Source organism: Heterocephalus glaber, unplaced genomic scaffold, assembly GCF_053883595.1.
Source record: "Heterocephalus glaber isolate CG9 unplaced genomic scaffold, H.glaber_assembly_v1.0 deba00001118, whole genome shotgun sequence".
Lineage (NCBI taxonomy): Eukaryota > Metazoa > Chordata > Mammalia > Rodentia > Bathyergidae > Heterocephalus > Heterocephalus glaber.
In genome coordinates, this window is record NW_028258196.1 from 3,194,417 (window position 1) to 3,217,827 (window position 23,411).

Sequence of the window (23,411 nt, forward strand, 5' to 3'; positions counted from 1 at the left end):
CAGCAGGGGAATAGCTGGGTCAAATGGGACTGCCAGTCCTAGTTCTTTTTCTTTTTTTTCATTGAAAATTCAATTGTTTATTTTCTTCTAGATTTTTACTTTGTAGAGTAGTGAATACAGCATGATTACAAATGGGTATTCTGAATATAATATAGCCTACACACTTGAAATATTCACAGAGACTCTTTCACTGTTCTCCTGTAAGGATTGCTATTGTCTTTCCAGTGCTGTTCCCTGTAAGGTTGGGAAAGTACTTTAACCCATAGATAACTGACTTTTAAAAGAGAAACTATATCTGTCATTAATACAGGCCTTTGACAGTGGTTGCTTATTGTTAAGCAAGATTTTCTTCATATGCTGTCCCATAATTTTGGTTGGCGTGGTCTCTGTACCACATTGCCCTGTGGCACTGTTAATCTTTCATTCCTATGAATTTTCTTAGTGCAGCTGTAGTTTTTTCCAGTTGTTGAATGTTCCATTGCCATTGTCTTCTATTTGACTGAAGCTTATTTACCTGACAATGCAAACGCTTCAGAATTGCATCATATCTCTTATGCTATACCTCTATTTCTTTTCTTAATTTTTCATGTGTCTTTTTTTCTTCTTCCTCAAGAAAACAAGTTGCTTCACTGATAGATTCTTTTACAGTTACAATTTTATTCTTTAGCTTTGAAATGTCTTCCTGTATTTGTGTTATTCTGTTTCCGCCTGGATTTTGGAGGCCTTGCCTAAGTTCCTCTTTCATTGTGTTTAGTGTTTTAATGAGATCTCTTTTTTCATAAAGTTCAGTCATAAATGACCATTTTCTTTCTATTTCCCCCAGACTGTCTTTATGAGCCTTTATTTTTACATAATATGCATTGTATGTTTTCATCTGTTCACCAGAATCTTTTTAAGCTGTTGTTATATCAAATTTAAGCTTTATATTTTCTGTATATAAGGTCTTGATTTGAATTTCCAGGCTTCCATGCTGAAGTTTGGAATTCTCAATGGCAGCATCTTGCTGATAAATTTGCCTCTCTGTTTCTTTAGTTTCAGCACAGACTGCTGCTATTTGCTTTTCAAGTTCATGAAGTTCATTCTGTAAATGGAACACACCCTTTTTGTTTTTTTCTATTTCTGATGTTTGTGATTGTTGTTGCTTTGCAACTTGCTCTAGAGCATCAGTCAATGAAGATATGTCTTTCTTCATTAAGAACTTCATCACCATCACTCTTCCTTTCTTTGTTGCCTGATATTTTCTGTCTATAATCTCCTGTTTTTCCCTTTTTGGTTCACCTTCTTCATTCCTTTAGTTCCCACCTCCCCTCCCCTCTACTCCTGCCCACATTCCCACCGCTGGCTTTCCGGCGACTGCCTGCTTCCTTCTCATGGACCTACCTGGCTCAAGCCAGAGAGCCCTCCACAGCTTCTGCTGCTGTTACCCTTCCTCTGCGGGCCCCAGTCCTAGTTCTTTGAGGTATCTCCATACCGATTTCCACAGTGGTTGCACCAGTCTACACTCCCATCAGCAGTGAAGTGTTCCTCTTTCCCCACAGCCCCGCCAGCATTTGTTATTGGTTGATTTCTTAATAGCAGCCATTCTTTCTCGGGTGAGGTGGAATCTCAGTGTTTTCATCCGCATCTCTTGAATGACCAGTGAGGTTGAACATTTTTTCATGTATTTATTTGCTATTTCTACTTCTTTGCCTGAGAAATGTCTGTTCATTTCAGATGCCCATTTTTGGACTGGGTCTTTAAATTTGGGAGGAATGATCTTTTTAAATTCTTTATAGATTCAAGATAGTAGACTTTTGTCTGAGGAAAAGGAGGTGAAGATTTTTTCCCATATTGTGGGTTGTCTCTTCACACTTTTGGTGGTTTCTCTTGATGTGCAGAAGCTTTTTAATAAGAAAAGATCCCACTTGTTGATTGTTTGTGCTAGTTCATGGGCAACTGAGATTCTGTTCATAAAATCTTTTCCTACACCCATGTCTTCTAGGGTTCTACCTAACCTCTGTTCCAGCCTATTCAGCATTTCTATTTTAATATTTAGATTTTTAATCCATTTTGATTTTAGTTTAGTGCATGGCGAGAGATATAGGTCTGGTTTTAATCTTTGGCAAGTTGAAACTCAGTTTTTCCAGCACCATTTATTAAAGAGGCTATCTTTCCTCCAGTGAGGATGTTTGGCTCCTTTATCAAAGATGAGGTGGCTGAGTGTGTCTGGAGTTGTTTCTGCATCTTTTAATCTGTTAAACTGGTCCTCAGGTCTGTTTCTTTGCCAGTACCATGCTGTTTTTATCATGGTGGCTTTGTAGTATAATTTCACGTTGGGTGTTGTGATACCCCCTACCTTGTCTCTTTTACCTAGAATTGCTTTTGTTATTCTGGACCTCTTCTTGTTCCAAATGAATTTTTGTATTGTTTTCTCAAAGTCCATGAAGTATGCTGGTGGGATTTCAATTGGGATTGCATTGAATCTATATAGCAGTTTTGGAAGTATGGCTATTTTCACTATGTTGCTCCTTCCTACACAGGAGCAGGGAATGTCTTTCCATTTTCTGATATCCTCTTCAGTCTCTCTTTTCAGAGTGCTATAGTTTTCAGGGAAATGTCTCTGATTTCTTTTGTTAGATTGATTCCTAGGTACTTCAGTTATTTGGATGCTATTGTGAAAGGAATTGCATGCCCTATTCCTCTTTTCAGTGAGTCTGTTGTTAATGTAGAGGAAAGCTATTGATTTTTGTGTGTTCACCTTGTATCCAGCTACTCTACTGTACTTGGTTGTTAAATCTATAAAACTTTTGATGGAGTTCTTGGGGTCTTCTGTATACAGTATCATGTCATCTGCAAATAATGACAATTTGACTTCTTCATTTCCTATCTTTATTCCTTTTCTTTCTCTTGTCTAATTGGTGTGGCTAATGTTTCCAAAACTATGTTGAACAAAAATGATGATAGTGGACATCCTTGTCTTGTTCCTGATTTTAGTGTGAAGGATTTCAGTTTTGGACCATTTAGTATGATATTGGCTGTTGGTTTTTCATAGATGGCTTTTATCAGCTTGAGGTAGAGACTGTCTATTCCAATTTTTGTAGGGGTTGTGTCATAAATGCATGTTGGATTTTATCAAATGCTTTTTCTGCATCTATGGAGATAATCATATGATTTTTGTCCTTGGCTCTATTGATGTAGTGTATTACATTGATTGATTTGTGTATCTAAAACCCTCCCTGTATCCCTGGGATGAATCCACTTGGTCAGGGTGTATGTTCTTCTTGATGATCTTCTGCATTCTATTTACCAGTATCTTATTAAGGATTTTTGCACCTATGTTCATTAGTGAGATTGGCCTATAGTTCTCATTTTTGGTTTGTCTTTCTTGGCTTTGGGGTCAAGGTGATCCTTCCTTCCAGGAATGAATTTGGGAGTATTGCTTCCCTTTCAATTTCATTGAAGAGTTTAAACAGAAGTGGCAGCAGTTCCTCTCTAAATGTCTTGTAGAATTCAGCAGTGAAGCCATCAGGACCTGGGCTTTTCTTAGTTGGTAAGTTTTTAAATATGTTTTGAATTTCATTGGTTGATATTGGGTCGTTTAGAATTTTTAGGTCTTCTTTGTTCAACTTTGGTAATTCATACGTAATCTAGGAATCTGTCCATTTCTTCTGTGTTTTCCATCTTATTGGTGTATAGGTTCTGGAAGTAGGTATTGATGTTCCTCTTGATTTCTGCTGGGTCTGTTGTAATTTCACCTTTTTCATTAATAATTGTATGGATTTGGGCCTTTTCTTTCCTTTTCCCGATAAGGGTGGCTAAGGGTTTGTCAGTTTTATTCTTTGGAAGAACCAACCCTTGTCCTCATTGATTTTTTTGTATTGTTCTCTTTGTCTCCATTGCATTGATTTTTCTTTGATCTTTATAATTTCCCTCCCTTGTATGAGCTTTGAGTTTGTCCTGCTCTCCTTTTTCTAGAAGCTTGAGGTTCAGCATCAGGTTGTTTAATTGGGCTGGCTCTCTTTTCCTAATATGAGTATTTACTGCCATCAGTTTCCCTCATGAGACTTTCATTGTGTCCCATAGATTCCAATATGTTGTATTGTCATTGTCATTTAATTCTAGGAACTGTCTAATTTTTTCTTTAATTTCTTCTGTGACTCATTGGTTATTTAGAAGCATGTTGTTTAATTTCCACGTGTTTATGAAATTCTTGGAGTTTCTCTTCTTATTGATCTCCAATTTCATTGCACTATGGTCTGATAATATACAGAGGATAACTTCAATTCCTTTGTACTTACTTTAACATGTTCTATGAGTGAGTATGTTGTCTATTTTAGAGAACAACCCATGTGCAGTTGAAAAGAATGTGTATTCTGATTTTGTGGAGTGGAACACTCTGTAAACATCTGTTAAGTTCATTTGTTCAAGAGTTTGATTGAGTTCTAGTATTTTGTTGCTTATATTTTGTCTAGTTGATCTATCTATTTTTGTGGGCAGGGTATTGAGTTCCCCTAGTATTGTTGTATTAGTGCTTATTTGATTTTTCATGACCGTAGTATTTGTTTTATATAGTTGGGCACACCAGTGTTTGGTACATATATATTTACAATTGTTGTCTCTTCTTCTTTGATTGTTCCCTTTACAAGGATGCTGTGTCCTTCTGTGTCTCTCCTAATCAATGTTGGTTTGAAATCCACTTGATCTTCAAAGAGGATAGCTACTCCTGCTTTTTTTCAAGTTCCTGTCCCATGGAGTATTATTTTCTACCCTTTAACTTTCAGTCTATGAGTTTCAATTTGAATTAAGTGTGTTTCCTTGTTGACCCAGTCTTCCAGTCTATTTTTTTTTTTTGATTGGTGAATTGAGACCATTACATTGATGGTTATAACAGATACATATTGACTTATCTTTGTCATGTCTTTTTCTTTTTGTTTCATTTTTCCCCCTTTGTGTTGAATTTCTTGCTGTACCCATTGGATTCATTCTGCTGGGATTCCTTGGGTTGTGATCCTCAATGTCTTTTCCTAGGATATTGTCTAAACATTTTTGGAGTGCTGGTTTGGTATTCATGAAGTTCCTAAGGTTCCCTTTGTCATGAAAGTATCTTATTTCTCCATCAATTTTGAAAGATAGTTTTGCAGGGCACATCAATCTGGGTTGGAGGCTGTTTTCCTTTAGGGCTTGGAATACGTCACTCCAAACTCTTCTTGCCTTGAGGGTTTGCACTGAGAAATCTGCTGTGATTCTGATGGACTTTCCTTTGTACGTGATTTGTTTCTTTTCTCTAACTGCTTGTAGCACTTTGTTCTTCTGTTGGGTTTCTGGAATCTTAACAATTATATGCCTATGTGTAGATGTTTTTTGATCATAGCTAGTTGGAGTCCCATATGCCTTCCTTATCTGTATGTCAAGTTCTTTTCCCCTGCTTGGGAAGTTTTCTGCCCTCACTTCTGTGAAGAGTTTTTTTATGTCATCTGCACTCTCTCCTGTTTCTTCTTTGACTCCAGTCAGTCATATGTTATTCTTCTGTGCATCATCTAGCAGCTGTTGGATTTATTTCTCTAGATTTCTTACTATTTTAAAGAGATTTTTCTTTTCCTGGTCACTAATGACAATCTTATCTTCTATATCTGAAGTCCTATACTCACTTTGACTCATTCTGATGCATAAACTTTTGATGGAGTTTTTAATCTCCTGGAAATCTGTTTGCATCTGTGTTATGGATTCCATTTGTTTCCTATTTTGGGATTACATCATGTTCTTCAGCTCCTTTATTTTTTTATCTGTGTCCTTTGTAGATATTTTAATCATGTCTGCATGCCAGGTTCTTCGGGTAGAGAAGCTGAGCCACTCCCAGCACATGGAAGGAAGCTCCCCTGCCGCCATTCCACACTCCTAAGGCAGAGAAGGTGAGGCACACAGGCACCAGAAGCACTCCCCTCCCCCACAGAAATGAGAAGACATGTAAACAAGCCTCAAAAAACAGACTTCTGGATCACTTACAGCAACCCCAAAGGGAAACGAGATGGAACAATCTGATACTCAACCATCTGAACTCTCTGAACTGGAAACAAAAGAAGATCTGGGAAAAATGAAATCAGAAATAATTACTCAGATAACAGCAAAAATTGTGCTCATAGGGCAAGACATGATTAATAAATCTAGAGATGACACAGACAAAAAAATAGAGGATCTGAGGAACATGATGGAATCTCAACATAGGAAACAAATGGAATTCATAAAACAGATGCAAGCAGATTTCCAGGCGATTAAAACCTCCATCGAAAGTCTGCACAGCAGGATGTACCAATGTGAGGATAGAATTTCAGCTATAGAAGATAAGATTGTAATTAGTGACCAGGAAAAGAAAAATTCCTTTAAAATTGTAACGGAGGGCTGGAGATTTAGCTCAGTGGTTTCACTGCCTGCTGCGCAAGCTTAAGGACCCGAGTTCGACTCCTGGTACCAAAAAACCAAAACAAACAAATAAATAAAATTGTAAGGGAAAAATCAATCCAGCAGCTGCTAGATGATGCGAAGAAAAATAGTATAAGACTGATTGGAGTCAATGAAGAAAGAGGAGAGAGTGCAGGTGACATAAAAAAACTCTTCACAGAAATATTGGCAGAAAACTTCCCAAGCAGGGGAAAAGAACTTGACATACAGATAAGTGAGGCATATAGGACTCCAGCTATCCTTGATCAAAAAACATCTACACATAGGCATATAATAGTTAGGATTCCAGAAATCCAACAGAAGAACAAAATTCTATAAGCAGTGAGAGAAAAGAAACAAATCACATACAAAGGAAAGCCCATCAGAATCACAGCAGACTTCTGAGTGCAAACCCTCAAGGCAAGAAGAGCTTGGAGTGATGTATTTTAAGCCCTAAAGAAAACAGCCTCCAATCCAGATTAATATACCCTGCAAAACTATCTTTCAAAATTGATGGAGAAATAAGATACTTTCATGATAAAGAGCACCTCAGGAACTTCATGAATACTAAACCAGCACTCCAAAAAATTTTAGACAATACCCTAGGAAAGGACAATGAGGATCACATCCCCAGGAAGCCCAGCAGAATGAATCCACTGGGTGTGACAAATTAAACACTAAGGGGGAGAATCCAACAAAAAGAAAAAGTGATATCAAGGCTTTTAAAACTTTTAACTTCATTTCCCTCATGAGTGTATAATTCAATCTTGTTATTGTACTGATGAGTATTTTTCTGATTCTAGAGTTGCACACCTTTCCTTGTGCTGTACTGGCTCTTTATCATCTTCTTATGTCTACTTTTTAATTGAGTTGTCTATTAATGAGCTGTAAGAGTCCTTTATATATTCTGTTCATAGGTTATATGCATTGTAAATATGTTCTGTTTAAGGTCTACTTTTCATTTTAATGATGTCATTTAAAGTTCTAAATTTTGATGGAATCTCATTTATCAATTTTTTTCTTTTATACATCATGTTTTTTGTATCCTAGGTAGTTCTTGCCTACCCTAAATTCATAAACATTTTCCCTTATAATTTCTTCTTAAAGTTTTATACTTTTAGGCTTTCTTATTTAGGTTCATAGATCCTTTCAAGTTATTTTTTTGCATGGAAATAAAGGGTTGAGGTTAATTTTTTACATATGGATACCTGATGTTCTAGTGCTGTTTGTTGAAAACACTATCTTTTCCTCGGCTCTTGAATTAGGTTTATATTCTATTAAATGCTAATGTTCAATAATCTTTCAAAACTCAGTAGACCATATATGTGTGGTTCTATTTCTAGATTCTCTGTTTTATTCCAATGATCTATATGTCTTTCCTGACACCAATACTGCCTTGATTACTGTAGCTTTAGAGGAAGTCTTAAAATTAGGAAATAAATGTCTTCCAACACTGTTTTTCTGTTTGTTTGTTTTTTACTTTTCTAGGTCCTTCATACTCCTACATAACTTTTAAATTTCAATATCCAATTCTTCATTTATAGTAAGTATACATAGACCTGAATTTATATATATACCTTGTGTTTTCTAATCCTGCTAAATTCAAATACAAGTTCTAGGGGCTCCTAGAGATTTCTTAGTATTTTCTCTGTAGATGGTCATTTCATCTACATATAAAGATTTTACTTCTACCTTGCCAATCCTATCCTAATTGTGTCATTTTATTGCCAGACTATTTTGGTTGGGCCTAGGTTTCAAAGTTTAATGGACAGATAAAGAGTAAGCATATCTGCCCTTGTTCCCCACCTCAAGGAGAAAGCAATGTATCTTCTCTGTTCATATAAGGTGTTCTTGCTTGAAGTATGGAGTACATGTCTTTAATCTGTTGAGAAGGTTCTGTTCTACTTTAGTCTCCTGATTGCTTTTACCATGAACAGCTGTGGAATTTAGTCCAGTACTTTTTCTCCAACTAGTGACAGGATCATATGGCCCTTTTCTTTCTTTTGTTAAAATGATGACTTCGTGGGGTGGATCTTCCAATGCAGAACCAACACTGTCATCCCTATAATAAAACCACTTTCTACATACTGCCAGATCTGACTTCTAATAGTTTGTTTTGTTAAACAAATTTCTCTCTATGTTCATACTTTTTTCTTCTATTATCTTTATCTAGTTTTAGGATTAGCACAATGTTGATTTCCTAAAATGAGGGGAGAAGTCTTCCTTTTTTTTTTCTGCTTTAAATGTTTGATATAATTTATCAGTTAAAATGTATATGAAGCTGTTGTTGTCATATAGGTAGGTTTTCAGGCTAGGAATATACTTTCTTTAATAGGTGCTATTCAAATTTTATATTTCCTCCAGAGTTAGTTTCATTAATTTGTCTTCCAAGGTACTTCTTAGAAGCTGTCCAATTTATTTCAAAACAGATTTTTGAAATATGCCTTCTATATACTTTTAAATTCTGTAAAATCTGTGATAATGTCTCCTAGATCTTGATATTGTAATAAAAAATGTATAATTGATATTGTATAATAGGAAGAAAAAGTCTAGGGGGCCAGGGGAGGTGGGAGGTGGGGAGAGGAAAGAGGAGAAAAAAATATGAGAAATGGAAAAAAATGGAAATGGGATCTTTGCAAGTGTGGAGGGGTGGAGGGGGTGAGGGGAAGGCAGGGCATGGGGGAAAAAAAATAAGAACCAAGATACTCATGTAATGGTACAAGATCCCAATGATGTATGTAAATGTATTTTATACCTAAAATATACCAATGAACTTAATGGGGAAAAAAAAATCATGTCTTGCACTATGGGCACAATCTCTGCTGTTATCTAAGAAATTATTTCTAATTTCAGTTGTTCCACATCCTTAGTTGCCAGTTCAGGGAGTGCAGGTGATTGAAAAGCATATTGTTCCATCTCTTTTCCCTTTGGTTTTGGTTTAGGTGATCTGGGAGTATGTTTTGAGATTTGTTTATGTGTCTTCTCATTTCTAGGGGGGTGGGAGGGGTATGTGCTGCTTGCCCCCTTGAGGTTCCCCTTGTAGTCGATGGGTGAGCTGTGCTCCTTGGAACTGGGGGTCGTGGTTTGGCTGCCTATAAAGCTCACCTCCTCGGTGTTTGGGGTGGCTCTGCTCATCTGTGCTGTGCATGGGGGTATGGCAGCCTGGAGGGCTCCTCCTCATTGCTGGGGGTGGCTCTGCTTCTTGGTGCTGGGGGCCGTGGTATGGCTGCCTGGAAAGCTCCTTTTCTAAACTCTTTTGTTTAATTTTAATTCATATACCAGTGCCAGTAATACTTTATCTCCACAAAGAAAAAGTGCTTGTGTTCCATATCATGCTTTTCCTCTGACTTTGTTAACATTGTTTCTAGGTCATGGATTTCTTCCTTCAATTCAAAACATTCATCTTCGAGTTTCTGCCCCTTGGCAGTCAGCTCAGAATTCATCTCCTCTTTTTTCCTCCACACACTTAGATAGCTCCTTGACTCTGGCCTCCAGCTGAATCTTGGATTTAATCAGTAATGCGCACTGCTCTTCAACATTTTCCAGAATCCCTCCTTGAGCCTGGTCTTCTTTATGGGCAGCATTACTGTCAGTGTTTTAGTTTTCTGAGCTCTGACCAGAATATTCCACCAAGCTTGGCATATAGCATTCTAGGACTGCTTCTCTAGCCAGCAACTCCAAATGTTTCCAAACTCCTCCTGCAAGCCAGTTCCACAGGCTTGTGAACCCTGTGGTAAGATAGCATCACAGCAACAACCCCCCTTCTCTGGTACTGAAATCTGTCTTACTTTGTCATTGTCCTGACAAAATACCCAACACCCACAAGTTAAAGAAAGATAAATTTATTTTGGCTTACAGTTTGTAGAGGTTTCAGTCCATACCTGGCTGGCTCCAAGGCAGGGCAGCATGACAGAGAGGCATAGCAGAGGAGAAACAGCTCACGGTATAGCAACAGGAAGCTAAGAGAGAGCTCAATGAGGAGGAAAAGAAATAGATCCTTCCAGGACCCCAGTGATCCCCCTCCTCCAACGAGGCTTCAGCTCCCAAATCACAGTTAGCTATAAATTCATTGGTGGACCTGTTGACTGATAAGTGTCACACCCCCATGATCTAATCACCTCACCAAAGCCCCAACTATTAGTGTATGAGGCTTTAGGGGGACATCTAGATATAAACCCTAACACTCCATTCTCTCCAGCAGATTCTTTCCTAGCAGTTAGAATTGCCTTTTTCCAACATTGGCTTTCTTGCCTTGTTTCCTTGCTCAGGCACTTAGAATTCCCTCTTTTCCTACTTTATCTCTTCTCATCCTCAAATTCCTATTGTTTGGCAAACTTAATCCCATAATAGAACTTCCCTTCATTTCTGTTGATCAGCTCAACTCAAACTTTGTACACTTCATCCAAAACAAAGCTCTCATTATTTTTATTTTCTTCCTTTTATATAATGTGACTTTCCCTGATAACTTATGAAAATAATGTTTGTCATAGGAAATTTGTAGAATAGAGAGGTACAAATAAAATGAATAAATCACTGATAACCCTACTACTCAGGAGAAACACTGTTAATCTTTTTGGTATAGGTAGTTTATTTTTTTTTTCTAAACAGACATTTGTGCATATGCATAAATATAGGTTATGTATTGCATAAAGTCTTCCTTTGTTTAATTTAACTTTTCACTGCAACTTTATTTTAAAAAATGATTTTAAACAGTTGAATGATCTTCAATTAGATGGAGGAGCCTTGGGTGGTACCCTGCTATTATGCACTGTGATGTCTATATGTAGGGCTATTTAAATCTTCAGATAACTGTTTGCTGCCTCTGTTATGATTAGTTGGTTTATTAGGGTTTTTTGTTGGTATGTTCATTCGAATTGGTTGGTGTGTTGGGTATAATTATAAATTGGTTGGTGCCTATATCATAACAGTTGTTAAATATTCTGAATATCACCTGTGATTATATCATCACAGAATTAACCTCTTCCCAATTGTTGGATATTTAAATTTTATTTAATTCATGTTATTACAGGTAAATGTACAAGAGTTTAAAGCAAAACAGAAAAAAAAAAAGAAAACCAATCTTAATAACTTTTTAAAATGGTGAGTAATTTCTCTAGTTACACTTTTGGCATTTTCTTCCAGACTTTTTTGGTACTGGGGATTGAACTCGGGACCTTGTGCTTTGGAGGCAGGCGGTGGCACCACTGAGCTAAATCCCTGGCCCTTAGTTACACTTTTGGAAATGAAGTAGGTCAGATAAAATAACTTTCATGGCTTTGTTGCACACTGCTCTGAAGAAAGATTGGATTTATTGACAGTGTTCTCTTGTCAGCAGACATGTGTTATACCATACCATGCCAGCCTGAGTATTACATTTTACATTTTGCCAATCTGATAGTTAAAACAGGTCATCTTGCTTGAATTTGCATTTTGGAGTTATCTTTTAAATGTGAACATTTGAATATTTTCTAGAATGCTCTTTGCCATTTCTCTCTGCTCACTTTTCTGCTCTCCATTTCATAAACATCTCCAGGCTCTGTCTTTACTCCTTTTGAGCAAGCGACAGCTGTTCCCACCTGATGTTAGGATCAGCCTGGCGGCTTTCTTGGGCACCTCTTTCTGGTACCACCTCCTCACAGGCCCCGGTGCAGGCCTCCTAAAGCAGTGGAAAAAACTGTTAATTTGTGGATGAGTTATGTTGGAGGATATTTATGCTGCTTTCTGTGGGCATGTTGCTGCTTCACTCAAAGCCTAATTTCTCCAATGGCAAAGCCATTGCTTTTTAATAAAATAAAGTAATTATTTGACATTGCTTTTATTATCTATTGCTGTGTAACAAACCATCCCCAAACTTAGAAGTTTACAACAATTTCTCCCCGCCCCTCCCCCCACCCCCCCTTGTGTCTCTGTGTGTGTGTGTGTTAGCTGGGTTGTTCTTCCTTGAGATCTCTTACACAGTTGTGGTCAGATGGCAGGAAAGTCTACAGTTATCCGAAGGCCTGATGGGCTACGTATCCAAGATGGTACCTTGTGTGAAATAGTTGGAACAGCTAAGCTCTCTTCCTGCCCACCACCCCTTAGCTGGGCTTCCTACAGCATGGAAATCTAAGGGGTATTTGAACTTCTAACTGGTGACTGGTTTCTCCCAGAGCAAGCATTCCAAAGACATCAAGGTAGAAGCTATGTGTTTGTCACAACTCAACTTATGAATGATGCAGCATCATCCAGGCACATTCCGTTAGTCAAAAGAGAGTCACAGATCTCAAAAGTGAAAGCTAGGTTAAAGAGGAGGGGACTGTACAGGGGTACAAATATCAAGAGGCATAGGTGTAGGGACATCTTTGGCAATCAGTTCCATAGACACCTAGCACTTATTGTGTTAGGACCACATTTAACATTCAATACATTCTTATTCAACAAACTGCCTAGAGACTGGAGGTAAATTGTTTTCTGAGAAAGCCATTTGTCCTTCCATTTCCTTTGCTGGTGGAAGGGCCAAGGGAGTGAGCCATGAAAAACAAGACTTTGGCATAGCTGCTCTCTAATCTCAGAAGAGCAAGTAACCTCAATGAAATTCACTTATGGTTGTAAATATATCCTACTGATAACTGGGTGTTTTATTCCAAGACTGTATTATCCTTAGTTATCTCACTAATATTTTCCTATTTATCATCAGTCTCTGCCTCTCAATGGGGAGACAGCTGCAGCAATGCCAAATCTCCTATCATACAAGCTGTTGTTAAATGTTATAAAGTTACTTCAGTGCTGTTTGTGCATTTACAAGTTTAGTGTTGGTTACAGTGACAACTCTTCTTCATTCCAGACACCTAGATCTCAAACTGTGTTTCTGAGTATGGGTTGGGGGCAGGGACAATCATTGTGTTCCCAGTGGACTGAGTCCAGGATGTTTTTGGTCAAGTTGGACTTAGGCTAAAGGGTCAAATCAATCCATTCATTTCCCATGCAATAGCAAACTGATAGCATCCAAACAGAAAACATATGTTGCTTTAAGATTTCATTAATTCAGTTAAAAATTATTGCTCATTTGCTGTACTTAAGATTAAGCCACATTCTTCTCAGAAGTTTATGCAAGAGAGAGAGAAGATAATACACACACACACACACATACACCTATATGTCTTATATACCTAGAAAATAAAACCAGGCAGCCTACCCTGCAGGCCACATAAATGATAGAGACGTGAAATATGACACGGGTACAGGATAGGAAGAAATTACTCAGATTAGGTTGGCGTTTGTTAGCTTGTGAGTAGGGTTTTGATAGTTAGATGAATTTGTCCAAGCTCAGAGTGAAAAACTGTCTAAACACAGACACAACTGGAGAAAGGATAGAGCGCTTTCTTTGGCAGCATTTTCTAACATGCCGTGAGGAACGGAGAGACCAAAGAGGGTCAACCCCTCCTGTGGCCTTCGAACAGGAAGCAGCCACCCAGAGCTGGAGCCTCCAGCGTGGCCCCATGGAAGGCAGCCACTCGTCCTCTCAACCTGTGCCACGATTTGCCACACAGTAGGTGCCATGGTTTCTCTGCAGTAGGTTTGCAGGTCCCTTGGTGGCAGGGCAACCTGGCAAGAAGAAATATCAGCACATATTGGAAGACAGATGTTCAAGTATTCATCCCAGGGCCTTGCATGGCTCTAGTTTTGGCTCTGTAGACCTCAGAGGGTCTCAGCAGGAAGCAGTTAATGGATCACAGTGCATTTTTCAAGTCAAAAGAAACTCACCGCCCCTTCCCCCAGCTGGGCTGGCTTCTCATTGCTTTTAGGGGATTTGGAAGGGATTTGAGGTGGGTATGGTGCTAGTTTCTAGGAAATAAAACAGTCTTTCTCTTTGAACTTTTATGTGATTCAGGTCAGCATCTCCTCGGCAGGAAGCTTTTCCTCTGTGAGGCTGTGGGCATGACTCCTTGGGACTTCAGGGTTAGGCTGCTTCTCCGTCAGCCCCACCCTGAATTCTGAGTGGGAAGCTTGGGGCTGGGAGCTCACCCTCAGACTTGTACTCTTGCATTGCCTGATACTTGGGGAGTTCAAAGCCTAGCTCAAGTCCTGGCTCCTTGATAGCTACTTTGGCTCCATTCCCTGCAGGTGTGAACAGGACCTTCGGTTAGTAAACGGCAAAACTGCAGAGGCTTCAGGAGCAACTTAGAAGTAGTGATTGGGTAGTTGGGGCTGCACGTAGAATTGTTGTTTGACCCAAATTGTGCATGTTGTGGTCTCCAAGGTGAAAAGCAAGAATCAACTAAATTAAGGACAAAAAAATGTGCAAAAACCACACTCACAAACCAGGGATTTATTCATCTGATTGATTTTGAAGAAGTCCTGAATCTGGCTGTGGTAGGTTCTGCTTTGTTGTGAACTGCCTGGTGCCGGTGCCCTCTTTTGGAGTAGAAATCCTATCATACATCGAAAACTGTCTTTCTCCTCTGCTCTGGCATCATAACATGGTTTAGCTGTGTAACATGTAGCTAATGAAGAGGAGCATATTTTTACATGGCATCCAGAATAAAAGTCTAGGCTAAGGTTATCAGCCTTTAAAGTTGGTAAAGACTCAATATAAGAGGAGATAAATTTTCATTATTAAAGAAACACAACTGTTTAAGTCAATGGAATTAAACACACTTAACTAATATCTACATAATTTGAGATAGACAAATCACCCTAAATTATAAAGACATTCATAAATTTTTAAAATTAGTGCATGTTTGAGATACATAACGAATACATCCCTTATGGGGAATCTGTACATATACAAACCATTTTTTGATCCTCTTTACTTCCCTTTCTTCTCCTCTCTCTCTCGTCTCCACGAAGTCTGTCCTCCTATTTCCTATCATCTGTTTTTTATTTTGCTGTTTACTTGTATTTTGAGTTTCTCATAGAGAAATCATACAATATTTAACCAATTGTGTCTGATGTCTCACTTAGCATTATGGACTCAAGGTGGTACATCCATTTTCCCAAAAGTGACTCAAAGTTGTCCTTCTTTCTGACCAAGTAGTACTGCATTATGTATTGATGCCACATTTATAAAAGCTAGTTTTTTTTACCCGACATTAATGTGCAGCAGATAGGTGGGGTGAAAAGTGTCAATACCTACAGTAAAACTTCAAGGGACAGAGGGGCTCCATCGGAATTTGGTAAAGATATGCTTTCCCAGAAATTCTCGTTCAGCAAATTTGTTTTGATGACAAGGAACTGGAGTTTAAACAATAGCAGGTGAACTTTTCAAAAAATAAATAGTTAATATTTTTATAATGTCACTTGGCTTTCATATATGATTTAAATGAAGCACATGGGATATTGGTTTCTGCCTGAGCATCCTGACAACATTTCCTGGAAAGCAGGTGGTTAGGACCAGCCTACCAGGATCTGACAAGCCTCAACCCTCTCCTGCCCCTCCAGAGGTGGCACTCTGCTTCCCAGCCAATCCAAATGTGGCCAAGGGGCTGGAATTGGGAAGCTGTGTATAGTTAAGAACACAGCAGTACACACCAGTCAAAGGACTAAGGCTGTTGCACACTCTGGCCAGATATTTTTGAGAAAAGTTGTGTAAAGAACTAATGGTATTAGTCCTTATTTTGTGACTTTTTCCTTTCTGTTTGTTGCCTTTTTAGTTCATGTCCAAGTGAGGATCTGCTAAGTAGATTAGCTAAAATGCAAGGGAGACAACATTAATATTTGGAGCATTCCAAACAAGCATGGATGGCTTTCTCTCTTTGCTTAGTTAATTTACAATAAAAATTGTATTCAGTAAGCTAACTACAACAAATCAAGTGCAAGTCCATGGTGCTCTTTGCCTCTCTGTTGGAACAGAAATCTTTTTTTAGATTGAGAATTATTTTTTCCTCTCTGGCATTATAATATATTTTGTCTGTGAATATGAGTTAAGTACATCAAATAATATTCCTGGACAGTGTTTTTGTTATTTCATCATGTTTTCACTTCAGTTTTTGCCCAGAGTCCTCTTAGAGTCAGAAGGCAGACATCTCAATCAGATGCTTATTAATAGTTAAACCTGTTTGGATGTTCCAGGAGAAAAAGCCAGTGAAAACACCAATGGAGAGTCCAGTTCTTCTCTGCCTTGACAGATTAACCACATGAGAAAATCCCTATGATTCATGTTTATTCCTTTTTCCGGCATTATTTGTATCCAAGCTTTCCCTGAGCCCAAATTAAATAGATAAATTTTTTTCCTGAATATTGTTATTTACATAACTCTTTGGACCTTGGAGTTTAAGCTTGTAAAAGCCAATGCATAAATATCTTTCTGAAGGCTTTAAAAATTTTAGATGATCTTTGCTACACTAGACATTTGCATTTTGAGAAGTCTATTAAATGTCTACTTTTGCCTGTCAAATATAGCTAAGATTAGATTGTTGCTTGATGATGAAGACTGACTTCTCTGTGGGCAAACTTCTGTTTTTTCAAGCTTCCAACCTATGGCTAACAAGTGTAAATACACATGAGCTCTTTTGGAAAGTCATTCTTGTATGTGGAATTGATTAGTTTTTGTTTGTTAGTCTTGAAGTGAATGCATCTTTTCTTTCTCCTCTTTTTCCTCCTATCTCATTGTCCATCATTTCTGTGGTTCCTAGCTTTAGAAAAACAGGCTCTATTTCTGCCACTAGTTGCAATGGGACTCTGTTTTGACTCTGAGATAAAAACAGTTAAGCTTTGGAGGCCTTTGGTTTGATAGAAAAGCTTTCTTAGGCTTGCAGTACTTTGCATCTTTGAGTTATCTTAGAAATTCCCACATTGGAAATTTTATGGCTTCAATTATTTGAAATAAGTGAAATAGCTTGTGCTGATTTAGGACATTTGCTTTCCAATTAACCACAAAAGTCTGCTTCTTGATCCCTAATACTTTAATCAAGAAAGATTTTCACGATTTGCACAACTAGAGCCATGTAATTTGGGCAAATCGTTTAACCTCTGTGATCTGTTTCTTTATCTGGAATATGAGAGAAATGGCGCCATGACCTCTACTGTTTCTTCAAGGTCTAAGATTGTGAGTCCATAATTTCTTCTTCCCTATGTATATTATCCTTTGTTGAAGTGAAATTGGAGCTCTGCCACGCATGCCACAAGTAAACAAAATCCAGTTTATCCTCACTGCATATTTGCTGGGCTTCTTTATGCATGAAATGGGGGTAGTATTACTTATCTTATAAGATTCACATGAGAATAAAAAAGATGATTTTACAATGTGATTGCAATAATGCTTAATAATGCTTATAAGTTCCCTTCTCTTTGAGAGCTTTATAATTACAGCTTTTTAAAAAAAATTTTCCCCCTTCCCCTGCCCTCCCTTCAACCCCTCCATCTCTCCCTATTTACAAAGACTTTGTTTCCATTTTTTCATTTTCTCATATTAATTTCATTCCCTTCTTTCCTTTCCCCTACCCCTCCTACTTCCTCTTCCCTTCTGCCCCTTTTCTTCCTATTTCACATTGTCTATTATACCTTTTAGTCCTTATTTACACTTCAGTTTTTCATACTAGAGAAACTATTCGGTATTTACACATGTGTGTACTATTTATTTCACTTAAGAGTATCGCCTCAATGTGCATCCATTTAGCAATAAATGTCTCTAATTTCTCGTTTTTTATGGCTGAGTAATACTCCATTTTATAAAAAACCCACATTTTCTTTATCCAGTCTCCAGTTGATGGGCATTTGGGCTGTTTGCAAGTTTTAGCTATTACAAATAGTGGTGCTATGAACATGGGTGCACATATATCACTGTAGTGTGATTCTTTTAATTCTTTTGGGAAGATACCCAGCAGGGGAATAGCAGGGTCAAATGGGACTTCCAGTCCTAGTTCTTTGAGGTATCTCCATACTGATTTCCACAGTGGTTGCACCAGTCTGCACTCCCACCAGCAGTGGAGCAGGGTTCCTCTTTCCCCACAGCCCAGCCAGCATTTGGTTTTTTGTTTTTTTATTTTTACTTAAATTGTTTAATTGGTACATTGTAGGTATACAACACATTTACATTTCTCATTGGGAACTTGTTCCTTTACATAATGCATCTTGGTTCTTATTTTTTCCCCATTCCTAGCCCTCCCTTTACCCCCTCCACCCTTCCCTATTTACAAAGACTTTATTTCCAGTTTTTCCATTTCTCATCATTTTTCCTTTCCCTTCTTTCCTTTCCCCTGCTCCTCCCACTAACCCTACCCCTCAGCATTTGTTATTGGTTGATTTCCTGATAGTAGCCATTCTTTCTGGAGTGAGGTGGAATCTCAGCGTTGTTTTCATTTGCATCTCTCGAATGACCAGTGATGTTGAACATTTTTTCATATGTTTACTTGCTATTTCTCCTTCTTTGTCTGAGAAATGTCTGTTCATTTCAGATGCCCATTTTCAGATTGGGTCTTTGAATTTGGGAGGTCTGATCTTTTTAAATTCTTTATAGATTGGAGATAGTAGACCTTTGTCTGAGGAAGAGCAGGTGAAGATTTTTTCCCACATTGTGGGTTGTCTCTTCACACTGCTGGTCGAGCACCATTTATTAAAGAGGCTATCTTTCCTCCAGTGAGGGTGTTTGGCTCCTTTGTCAAAGATGAGATGGCTGAGTGTGTCTGGAATTATTTCTGCATCTTCTAATCTGTTCCACTGCTCCTCTGGTCTGTTTCTTTGCCAGTACCGTGCTGTTTTTTATCATGGTGGCTTTGTAGTATAGCTTCAAGTTGGGGGTTTTGATACACCCTAGCATGTCTCTGTTACCTGGAATTGCTTTTGCTATTCTGGGTCTCTTCTTCTTCCAAATGAATTTTTGGATTATTTTCTCAAGATCCGTGAAGTATGCTGATGGGGATTTCAATTGGGATTGCATTGAATCTATATAGCAGTTTTGAAAGTATGGCCATATTCACTATGTTGATCCTTCCTACCTAGGAGCAGGGAATGTCTTTCTATTTTCTTTTTCTTTTTCGGTACCGGGGATCAAACTTGGGTCCTTGTGCTTGCGCAGCAGGCGGCGAACCCACTGACCTAAATCCCTGGCTTCTTTCTATTTTCTGATATCCTCTTCAATCTCTCTTTTCAGAGCACTATAGTTTTATAGAGGTCTTTGATTTCTTTTGTTAGGTTTATGCCTAGGTATTTCAGTTTTTTGGATACTATTGTGAAAGGAATTGTTTGCCCTGTTTCTCTCTCAGTGAGTGTGTTGTTCATGTGCAGAAAAGCTTTCATAGATGCCCTGATTTCTCTAAGTTTGTGAATAATTTCTCATCAAATACACATTGGAGAGGCTGTCCCTCTTTATTGAGAGGGATATGGTGAAATTCAGCCCCCGGGTTTATCTTTCGCTGCAGACACAATGTCCTCATTTTTGTCACTAAGAGCTGTGAGCAGCAAAAGCAACTTGGGATTTAACAGAGAAAATGCTATCAGCCAGATTGACTTCTCAAAGGCTCTGTGCCAGTAAACATTGACAAAAAGGGAAGCTTGAGGAGTGTGGCCCCATCCTAAGTAATGTGTGGTGAAGGCAGCATCATGTCCAGTGTTAAGATCTTGCCAGCCTGTTTTCCACTCCACATCAGTTTCCTCCAGTACAGAAGTAATTGAAACCTTGAGTCTAGGAAGGATTTCACAGATAGGGACATTGTCTTGTTTAAACCAAGAAAAGTGGCAACAAAGGAAGAGATTTCCTTCTAAACTAAGACAGACTTCCTTCTACACTGAAAGCCTAAAATCCTTGCCTTTTGCCAAAGATGAATCTGACATTCTTCATGATGGTCAAATACAGCTAAAGTGTATTTTGGCCAGAGAACACTTACTTGCTTAGGCTTTGCTCAGCTGATGGAATCTTAGGACTCTGGGACAGAAAGAGAACTCAGAGATGTTTGGATCTAGAGCAGGCTCAGCTGTGACATTAGTCTAGCAGGTCAGGACTTAAATTAAAGAGTGGTATTTGGGGGCATGCCTAACCCATCATGCTTTTAGGAAAGACAAGATAGCATAGTCACCCACACAGTCAGAAGTGGAAGGAGAGGAGCTGGGATGAAGACAGCAGAGGGGAAGTAGGTAAGAGCTGAAAGAAAGGGGGAGCCCTGGGCCATCACACCAGAGTGGGGACACTTGTGCCTTACTATTGCAGGTGCCTAGAGTGTAGTGGCTCAGGATGCTTGAATATCCAGCAGACAACTGACCCCAACAACCTCATTTGTTAGAAGAGAAAACAACTGCACAGGGAAGTTAGGACATGATGCCAACACTAACACTGCTGGTGGCGGAGTGGACCAGCTGGGGTCTCCAGATTTCTGGTCTATCTTTCTTCCCACGTATCATTATTCTCTCTGATGTTTTGTTCATGGTCCTTCTTTATACTCATAACATTTTGTTTATGACAATGATTCTCTGTATGTTGACATTTCTTGTTCAAAATGAATGGAAGATGCTACTGGGTTCAGGGTAGCCTGCTTTTTAGTTGATAAAGTTACAGTTAAACTGTGTATTATTCTCAGTAGCCTAACTGAAATTCTTTCCCAGCACTGCACTCATGAAGATAGAGTGAGAGTAAATTTAGGACCAAATTGAAGAATAAGATTATCTTTTTCTCAATTTTCTCCTATCTTTTTTCTATAAATTTGAAGGATGGTTTTATTTTGTTTTTGCCTAGTACTTTTCTCGTATCTAGGGTAAGTTATAGAAAGGTATAAAATTTCATTAGAATATTTTCCTTAAGTCATTTGCATTAATATGATTTTAATTAATATCAAATTAAAACTTTACATAATAATGTTACATTATTAATACATAACACTGTGAAATAGTTCAGAGAAGTCTAATTAAAATGGGTAAAATTTATACAGGTATTTATAGTCTAACCCTAACCCTCTAGAAACTTTATTAAAATGGGAGGGATATTAGGAATTTTTAAAAAATGAATAAACCAGGTGAAGCAACATCACCGAGTGAGAGATGTCTATAGTACTTGGAAGACGAAAGCAGATGGATAAACCAAACTGACTTAAGACGGTACAGAACACTGAATCCGGTATGAGCAGAGGGATAACCAACCAGAAGCACCCGATATGGGCTACAGAACCCCAGAAGTCTACAGAATTGGAAGCACCAGTTACCTCTGAAGTTAGAATTGGGGGTACCTCTGAAATCAGAAAACAGTTCAGTTGAATTGCCACCAGATTCATTCCCGACACCTCCTGATTTTAGGAGTTGCTAAATTTCCCTTTGTTAGTGTTTGAAAAGATTCACCTTTATTTTACATAGGTCATCGCTCCACACACAAATTGGGTTTGGGGAAAACTGACTTAAAAATGCTCACTTTAGGATTAGTTTAATCGAGCAGACATCTGGGTGTTGAGTGTGCTGAGTTGATACAGAGATGGCTAAGCCAAAACTCCTTTTCTCTGAGCCTTTGATCTAACTGGGGAGGCAGAGAGCCCAGACAATTATGAACATGACAGAATGTGTTTAGTGCTTGGAGTGAGGTGTGAATGGAGAGAGGAGCCCAGGGTCCAGACTGTGAAGGGCGAATGGCTTCAGAGGGAAGGCGTGTTTGACTGGGTCAGGACCAATGAGCATGTTGTGACTGGGGATGGTGGGGCTTCTAAGAGAAAAAGCTGAGGTCTCAGAGGACATCCCAGGGAACACTGAGCCGGCAGATGCGACCCACGAGCAGCATGAGGCATACCTTAAAAAAGTGCATGTAAGGCTTCCATTGTGAAATAAATACAGGAGTTCACTGCACTGGATTTAGAGTCAAGCAAATGGTTTGATTTCTAGCTTCTCCCTCAGTACATCGTTCTAACAATGTCCAACTGTAAAGCTCCAGAGAAATGTGAGGAATTACATTTTTATTGCAAGTAGGTTGTAGCTATGATCATTTAGTCAGGGGGCTTAAAGGGATCTTCTAGGATGAGGAGGCTGATGGGCACAGGTAACCCTTGCCGAGGGAGTCATCGCAGGGATATCTGGATCTCATCAACGGGATTGTGGGGCACAGGAGCCTTGAGGGAAGTCTCCTGAGGCATGAGTGTGGCACAGTGAGGCTTAGAGAGAGAAGCACATAGGACAATGGATGGGCCATAACTTCAGGGCTCCTTCCCCTGGTGTAGCGGAGAACAGTCAGAAGGCAGCAACAAGGGAGTTCACCATCTATTCAGGTAGCTCCTGCAAATCAAAGGCTGTGGTGCACCAAGCTCACCACCTGCAAGTTGGCTTCCTGACATAAAGGAATGGATAAAACTGTCCTCTTCTCAGAAGTGAGTGATGTTTTTCCCACCTATCAACTTACATAGGTAGCAATTAACTAATTAATTCGACAAATAATTGTTGACTAGCTTCCATGTGCCAGGGGGAGTTGTTCGAGTTCTTTACCTCTTACAAAGCATACCTGCCTCCATGGGTCTCCTGGGATTTGCAAGGATGAGCCTTTTCCTATGCCTTCTTGCTGAAAGGCCCGACTCCTGCATGACACAGACTCCAATCACCATATTGTATTTGCCAGATTTTATGATCTAAAAACTTATGACTTGACTGTTAAGTTCTGAATTTTATTGGCTATTTATAATGATTTATGTTCCACTTATTTACCTAACCATTTGGAGTTATAAGAGTTGTTTTATAAGCATCATAACTTACTGGCTTGGATTAAGTATCCTTTTTTAAAAGTTCCCAGTATTTGCTGCAAATCCAAAACTTAACAAGCACAAGGTTTATTTTGAAATCACAGCAGTGAAATTGTATGGTCTTCAGTGTCCACGAGGGATCAGATTTTTCCCCTACATTCTGGACCACAATTTATTATTGTTTAAATCAATGCATGACTCTTTGCATACCAGCCTATATTTTGGGTCATGCAGACTTAACCTCAGAACAAAATCACTTTGTTCAATGAAAAACAGGGCCCCTCCAGTCCTCTGGACCCCTTTCCCTGTATCCCATAAGAAAAAAGTTTATTTGACTGCGTGATAACCTCAAGCATAATTCCTCATAGAAATAAACCTGAC

The 23,411-nt window shown here is 38.7% G+C and overlaps 1 pseudogene; it reads right to left on the minus strand.

The window, feature by feature from the left end:
* Positions 1–397: 397 nt before the first annotated feature.
* LOC101714290 (coiled-coil domain-containing protein 122-like) lies at positions 398–4,729 on the minus strand (annotated as a pseudogene).
* Positions 4,730–23,411: the final 18,682 nt, after the last annotated feature.